Source organism: Canis aureus, unplaced genomic scaffold (assembly GCF_053574225.1).
Source record: "Canis aureus isolate CA01 unplaced genomic scaffold, VMU_Caureus_v.1.0 ptg000246l_RagTag, whole genome shotgun sequence".
Lineage (NCBI taxonomy): Eukaryota > Metazoa > Chordata > Mammalia > Carnivora > Canidae > Canis > Canis aureus.
Genome location: NW_027554506.1, coordinates 27,414 through 35,814, shown reverse-complemented (window position 1 = coordinate 35,814; position 8,401 = coordinate 27,414). Strand labels below are relative to the sequence as shown.

General features: G+C 39.6%; 1 pseudogene; it reads right to left on the bottom strand.

Annotated features, from left to right (window-relative positions):
• Positions 1-1,250: 1,250 nt before the first annotated feature.
• On the bottom strand, positions 1,251-2,205 carry LOC144309910 (18S ribosomal RNA; annotated as a pseudogene).
• Between the last annotated feature and the right edge of the window lie 6,196 nt (positions 2,206-8,401).

The following is an 8,401-nucleotide window of genomic DNA, read 5'->3' as shown; positions in this document are numbered from 1 at the left end:
TTTTTTTATATTCCGAGGTCACCCCAACCTAAATTGCTAACCCCACAATAATGGTGTAATGTTATGCCTTGTAGGTATTTAGTATCCATAAGTTTGGGTTAGTTAATTAAAGCTCCATAGGGTCTTCTCGTCTTATTGTGGCATTCCCGCCTCTTCACGGGAAGGTCAATTTCACTGATTGGGAATAAGAGACAGTTAAACCCTCGTGTGGCCATTCATACAAGTCCTTATTTAGAGAACAAATGATTATGCTACCTTTGCACGGTCAGGATACCGCGGCCGTTAAACAAGTGTCACTGGGCAGGCAGTGCCTCCAATACTAGAAATGCTGGAGGTGATGTTTTTGGTAAACAGGCGGGGTTTGTGTTTGCCGAGTTCCTTTTACTCCTTTTAATCTTTCCTTAAATGCATGCCTGTGTTGGGTTAACAATAGGGTAGATAAGTATTTCATTTTTGGGTTGATATTATCAGATTGTTAACTATCAGTGGTCTATCCGTTTCTGATATAAGCTTATGCGGGGAGAAAATAGTTCTTGTTACTCATACTAGCATTGTTGCTTCTATATTTAAATAGAATGGCCCAGGAGGTATAATTAGGAGTTGATGTAATATGATTGGGATTAAGTTATATTGTTTGTTGAGCTGGAACGCTTTCTCAATTGGTGGCTGCTTTTAAGCCAACTATGGTGATGTTAGTATATACTCTCTAATAAAGGTTGTATCCTGATTCTAAGAAGCTGTACCTTCTTAGACTATATTTTAAATTTACATTAAAATTTTGTTTTTTTTAGGTAAATTTAAAGTTGAACTAAAATTCTGTTTGTGGGCAACCAGCTATCACCAGGCTCGTTAGGCTTTTCACCTCTACCCACAAATCTTCTCACTATTTTGCTACATAGATGAGTTGATCCTTTTAGATTGTTTATGGGTAGCTCGTCTGGTTTCGGGGAGCTTAGCTTAAGTTCTCTTTGTTAAGTCGTTTCTGGCTAGTTCATTATGCAAAAGGTAAAAGGGGTAATCTTTGCTGTTTAATACTGTTAAGATGTCTTTCATCATTCCCTTACGGTACTATCTCTATCGCTCCAATTAAAATTTCTATCTCCTATACTTTTATTATTTAACTAAATGTTTTACTTTATATGTCTGTGATACTTAAGTTTGGGGTTAGTTGGGCTAGCTTTTGTTCAAAGTGGTCATAAGTAATGAAATCTTCTGGGTGTAGGCCAGACGCTTTAGTTAAGCTACACTTTGATTAATCCAAGCACACCTTCCGGTATGCTTACCTTGTTACGACTTGTCTCCTCTTGTGTCTTAGTTAAGTTAATATGGTTATGGTTGTGTCTTATTACTTGAGGAGGGTGACGGGCGGTGTGTGCGTGCTTCATGGCCCTATTCAATTAAGCTCTCTATTCTTAATTTACTACTAAATCCTCCTTCAGTTTTTAATTTCATAAAAACGTTCGTGGAATGTTCTTGGGTAGAAAATGTAGCCCATTTCTTCCCACCCCATAAGTTACACCTTGACCTAACTTTTTTATGTAAAATGATTGTGCTTACTATTCTACCTTTTGAGGGTTTGCTGAAGATGGCGGTATATAGACTGAATTAGCAAAGGGTGGTGAGGTTTATCGGGGTTTATCGATTATAGAACAGGCTCCTCTAGAGGGATATAAAGCACCGCCAAGTCCTTTGAGTTTTAAGCTATTGCTAGTAGTCCTCTGGCGAATTATTTTGTTGTAAAATTATCTATGTTTAGGGCTAAGCATAGTGGGGTATCTAATCCCAGTTTGGGTCTTAGCTATCGTGTAGTCAGATTATTATAAAGTCACTTTCGTGGTCTATTTTATGGTAACTGTAGCTTTTTACGGCTTAGTTAAGTTTTAACTTTAGTGCAAAGGTATCTTAAACACGCTTTACGCCGTGGGCCTATTAGTTTGGGTTAATCGTATGACCGCGGTGGCTGGCACGAAATTTACCAACCCTTTTTAGTATGGCTTAGTCAAACTTTCGTTTATGGCTTAATTTTTATCACTGCTGTATCCCGTGGGGGTGTGGCTTAGCAAGGTGTTATGAGCTACTTAAGAGTGTGCTTGATACCTGCTCCTTTAGATCACTGCTGATTTTAAGGGCATTCTCACTGGGGCGTGGAGACTTGCATGTGTAAGTCTACTAAGAACTAATAGGAAGGCTAGGACCAAACCTTTGTGTTTATGGAGTCGTGCGACTCATCTTGGCATTTTCAGTGCCTTGCTTTATTAATTAAGCTACATTAACTTATACTGAAATTGTAGTGTGTATAATAAATAAAATACATAGTAAATATGAGAGGAAAAAAAAAGGGGATGCTATCTATAGATAGACCACGAGATCGAATGCGTGTAAGACTGTTGTGTTAAGTTAACTAGAGTAGCAATACATTTGTATACAATTTAAATAAAGCTTGTGAGTATTGTATGCACTTAGTCCTGTTTTTGGGGTTTGGCAGGACATAAATAAGTGTATAATAGATGACATGAGTTTATGGGGGGTAAGGGGGTTTGTATAAGTTAACTTAATGTCTTGCGCGTGTACGTACGTGTACACACGTGTACGTACGTGTACACACGTGTACGTACGTGTACACACGTGTACGTACGTGTACGTACGTGTACGTACGTGTACACACGTGTACGTACGTGTACACACGTGTACGTACGTGTACACACGTGTACGTACGTGTACACACGTGTACGTACGTGTACACACGTGTACGTACGTGTACACACGTGTACGTACGTGTACACACGTGTACGTACGTGTACACACGTGTACGTACGTGTACACACGTGTACGTACGTGTACACACGTGTACGTACGTGTACACACGTGTGTCCTAGAATTATATGTCCTGAAACCATTGACTGAATAGCACCTTGATTTTATGCGTGAGTTGATAAATGATAATGAATAAGTCCAGCTACAAGTTATTTGACTGCATTAGGGCCGCGACGGGCATATTCCCTGAGAGCAGAAGATAAGTTAGAGTTAGTGCCGTTGCGGTCATAGATGAGTGATAGCAGATTCCCCCCCTAAAAATAAAAGATACCAAATGCATGACACCACAGTTATGTGTGATCATGGGCTGATTAGTCACTAGTCCATCGAGATGTCCCATTTGCGAGAATTAGTAGGATTGGAATAAATAGAGTCATGGCCCTGAGGTAAGAACAGATGCCAGGTATAGTTTCATGATAGTAACCCCCACATTAGCATGGGCCCGGAGCGAGAAGAGTGACATTACAGGCAAGGATTGATGGTTTCTCGAGGCATGGTGATTAAGCCCTTATTGGACTAAGTGATATGCATCTAGTTACTGTTGAGGATCAATGGGTTGTGGAATTGGACTAGACATGTCCTATGTAAAGATATAATATCATGTACATGCTTATATGCATGGGGCAAGCCATTAATGCACGACGTACATAGGGGAGGGAAAGAAGGATTTTTTGGAGATACTGACATAGCACAGTAGAGGTGGTCCAATATATGAATGTAGGGGGTGTCAGGGAATAGTTTAAGAAGAATTTCAGCTTTGGGTGCTGATGGTGGAGCAAGAGCTTCTTCCTTGAGTCTTAGGGAGGGCGACTACTCTCCATTTTTGGTTTACAAGACCAAGGTAATGATTATACTACAAAGACTCTTCATTTTAGAAGATTATTTTCGATAACGCTAATTGTTGGCATTAGAATCAATAGGATGGTGAAATATAGAATTGAGGCGACCTGTCCGATAATGATGAAAGGGTGTTCAACTGGCTGTCCTCCAATCCAAGTTAAAGTGAGAAGATCGGCGACTAAAAGTCAGAATAGGCATTGGCTGAGGGGTCGGAATATTATACTGCGTTGCTTAGATGTGTGGAGGAATGGAATGAATGCTAAAATTAGGATGGAGAATACTAGGGCGAGTACACCTCCTAATTTATTAGGGATAGATCGTAGGATGGCATAGGCGAATAGGAAGTATCATTCAGGTTTGATATGTGGAGGGGTGTTTAGGGGGTTTGCAGGGGTGTAGTTGTCTGGATCTCCTAATAGGTCTGGTGAAAATAAAACTAGTGATATTAAGACTAGGAGCAGGAGTAGGATTCCTAGGATATCTTTAATTGTGTAGTAGGGGTGAAACGGAATTTTGTCTGAGTCTGATGTGATTCCTGAGGGGTTGTTGGATCCGGTTTCGTGTAGAAATAGGAGGTGTACTATTGCTAGAGCTGCGATGATGAATGGAAAGATAAAATGAAATGCAAAGAATCGTGTTAAGGTTGCTTTGTCTACTGAGAAGCCACCTCAGATTCACTCTACTAAGTTGGTTCCGATATAGGGGATGGCGGAGAGAAGGTTAGTGATTACAGTTGCCCCTCAAAATGATATTTGTCCTCACGGCAGTACATAGCCTATGAATGCTGTGGCTATGGTTGCGAATAGTAGTACAATTCCAATGTTTCATGTTTCTATGAATACATAGGATCCATAGTATAGGCCTCGTCCCACATGTATGAATAGGCAGATGAAGAATATGGAAGCGCCATTTGCATGTATATAGCGGATAATTCAGCCGTAGTTAACGTCTCGACAGATGTGGGTGACCGATGAAAAAGCTGTGGCCGTGTCCGATGTGTAGTGTATAGCTAGAAATAAACCTGTTAGAATCTGTAGAATCAAGCATACTCCTAATAAGGACCCGAAATTCCATCAAGCAGAGATGTTAGATGGCGCTGGGAGGTCAATGAATGAATTGTTGACAATTTTGGCTAGTGGGTGGGTTTTTCGAATGTTGGTCATTAATGTTCTTATAGTTGAAATACAACGATGATTTTTCATGTCATTAGTCATGGTTAAATTCCATGTAGGAATAATGATAACATACATTGTATTTATTTTAAGTATCGTTTTGTGATGAGTTTTGTGGGTTTTGCCACTAAACCATCTCCTATTTATGGTGGGCTTGTGCTAATTATTAGCGGTGGGATTGGTTGTGCGATTGTTCTGAATTTTGGGGGTTCTTTTTTAGGGCTGATAGTGTTTTTAATTTATTTGGGGGGTATATTAGTAGTATTTGGTTATACAACTGCTATGGCTACTGAGCAATACCCTGAGGTGTGAGTTTCAAATAAGGCTGTTCTAGCGGCTTTTATTACTGGTCTATTGTCTGAGTTGTTGACTGCTTGCTATATTTTGAAGGATGATGAGGTGGAGGTAGTATTAAAGTTTAATGGAATAGGGGATTGGGTAATTTATGATACGGGGGACTCTGGGTTTTTTAGTGAAGAGGCTATGGGTATTGCGGCTTTATATAGTTATGGAACCTGGTTGGTGATTGTTACAGGTTGGTCGCTGTTAACTGGTGTGTTGGTTATCATGGAAGTTACCCGTGGTAATTAAGGATTAGTAGGCTGAGAATTATAGTTAGTATGAACGATAGGAAATAGAGCTTGATGAGACCCTTTTGATTTGAAATAAGGGTAGAAGATTTTATTTGGAAATACGAGATTGATTTGGGTAGGATGTTTTCTAGTCAGATGGAGTCCAGAAGTATAGATGCTGATTTCTGGCTGATGGTTAAACTTGTTTTAGGTGTGAGGCGGTGCATAATGGTTGGATAATAGCCAAGGAGGGTGGAAAATTTAAAGTAATTAGATGGATAGTTAAATTTGAGTCCTTGTATGGTAAGGTTTAGTTCTAGTGCCAGGATGAAACCCAAGATAGTTACTGCAAGGGCTATCATTTTTAGATAATGAGGCATAGTTATCTGTGGGATGGTGGTGGGTGTGATGCTGTGGGAGATAATGTATCCTGCAAATACACTTCCGATAAGGAGTCGTTTAATAGAGTTAATTAGGAGAGGATTATTCTCGTTGATAAGGATTATAGGGGAGAAGCGGGGCTGGCCTAGTAGAGCGAAGAATATAATTCGGGTGCTGTAGGCAGCGGTTAGGGATGTGGCAACGAGTGTAATTAAGAGGGCTCAGGCGTTGGTATTCGACGTGTTAGCGGACTCGATGATCAGGTCTTTGGAGTAGAATCCTGTAAGGAAAGGTATGCCTGTTAATGCGAGGCTTCCGACAATCAGGGAAGTTGTGGTGAAGGGAAGGACTTTAAATAGGCCACCTATCTTTCGAATGTCTTGTTCATCGTTTAGGCTGTGGATAATTGACCCTGAACATATGAATAACATAGCTTTAAAAAATGCGTGAGTGCAGATGTGTAAGAAGGCTAGGTAAGGCTGGTTAATGCCAATTGTTACTATTATTAGGCCTAGTTGGCTTGAGGTAGAGAACGCTACAATTTTTTTGATATCGTTCTGTGTAAGAGCGCAGATTGCAGTAAATAGTGTAGTAATAGCCCCTAAGCATAAAGTGAGGGTTTGAATAGTTTGATTATGCTCTATTAGTGGATGAAAGCGGATAAGAAGAAATACTCCTGCTACAACTATTGTGCTTGAGTGAAGTAGGGCTGATACAGGAGTGGGGCCTTCTATGGCTGAGGGGAGTCAGGGATGTAAGCCGAATTGAGCAGATTTACCGGTAGCTGCTAATAGTAAGCCAAGTAGCGGCAAATTAAAATTATCGTTTGTTGTAATAAAGATTTGTTGAAGGTCTCATGTGTTTAAGTTCAATAGAAACCATGCTATGGTTATAATGAAGCCTACATCTCCAATACGGTTATAGAGGATAGCTTGTAGGGCAGCTGTATTTGCATCGGTTCGGCCGTATCATCATCCAATAAGTAAAAATGATATAATGCCAACTCCTTCTCAGCCAATGAATAGTTGGAATATGTTGTTTGCGGTGACTAAGACTATTATAGTAATAAGAAATAAGAGAAGATACTTGAAAAATCGGTTAATATAAGGATCGGAGTGTATATATCATATAGAAAACTCTATAATAGACCACGTGACAAAAAGGGCTACGGGCACAAAGATTATTGAGAAGTAGTCTAATTTAAAACTCATGGATAGTTTTATGGTCTGGATTGTTATTCAATGTCAGTTTGAAACAATTGTTTCCTGTCCTGAGTAGATGAATATTATTGTGGGAATTATGCTAATTATGAATGCGTAAGAAGTAGCGGTTTTTACATAGTATGGGTATAGCTTATTTTTGTAGAGTTTAGTAGAGGTTATAATGATGGGCAAAGTAAGAATGACTAGAGCTGTGATTATGCATGAAGTAAATATATTTATTACTTTTATTTGGAGTTGCACCAATTTTTTGGTTCCTAAGACCAATGGATTACTTCTATCCTATAAAAGTTGAAAAAGCCATGTTCTTATACATGGGAGCATGAGTTAGCAGTTCTTGCAGTACTTTTTCGGTAAGCAAAAAGGTTTGAGCTTTTATTATTAGATTCACAATCTAATGTTTTTGTTAAACTATGCTTACAGTAGATGGGACCGAGAATAATTTTAGGGTTAAGGGATAGGAGGAGTAGAGGCAGTAGATGCAAGGTTATTAGGGCATTTTCTCGTGTGAATGACGGTTTGATATTTTTGATATGGTGGGAATATTTACCACGCTGTGTGGTGATTAGTATATAAAGTGAGTATAGGGCAGTGATGGTGATGTTAATTCCTATTAGAATAATAGTAATGTTGGATCATGAGAATGAGGATATCACTACAAATAGTTCTCCGATAAGATTAATTGTTGGAGGAAGAGCCAGATTTGTGAGGCTTGCTAATAACCATCAGGCTGCTATCAGGGGAAGGAGGGTTTGAAGTCCTCGTGCGAGAATCATAGTACGGCTATGGATTCGTTCGTAATTGGAGTTGGCTAAGCAGAATAGCATCGAGGATGTTAAACCATGGGCAATTATTAGGGCTGTTGCACCTATATAACTTCATGGTGTTTGAATAAGAACCGCTACAATAACGAGTGCCATATGACTAACTGAGGAGTATGCAATTAGGGATTTTAGATCTGTTTGACGGAGACAGATAGAGCTTGTTATGATTATGCCTCATAGAGATAATATTATGAAAGGATACGCTATGAAGTTGGTCAGGGGGTTTAGTAGGGTTGTAATTCGTATCATGCCATAGCCTCCTAATTTCAGGAGTACGGCGGCAAGTACCATGGAGCCGGCAATAGGGGCCTCTACGTGTGCTTTTGGTAGTCACAAGTGGAGGCCGTATAGAGGTATCTTTACTATGAATGCTATCATGCATGCCAATCATAAGAAAACATTAGATCAGGAGTTTGGCAGAGGTTGAATTCAGTATTGAATTATGAGAAAATTTAGGGAGCCCATGAAATTGTGGATGTAAAGGAGAGCTACTAGGAGTGGGAGAGATCCTATTAAAGTATAAAATAAGAAGTAGAGCCCTGCGTTTAGTCGTTCAGTTTGATTCCCCCATCGGGTAA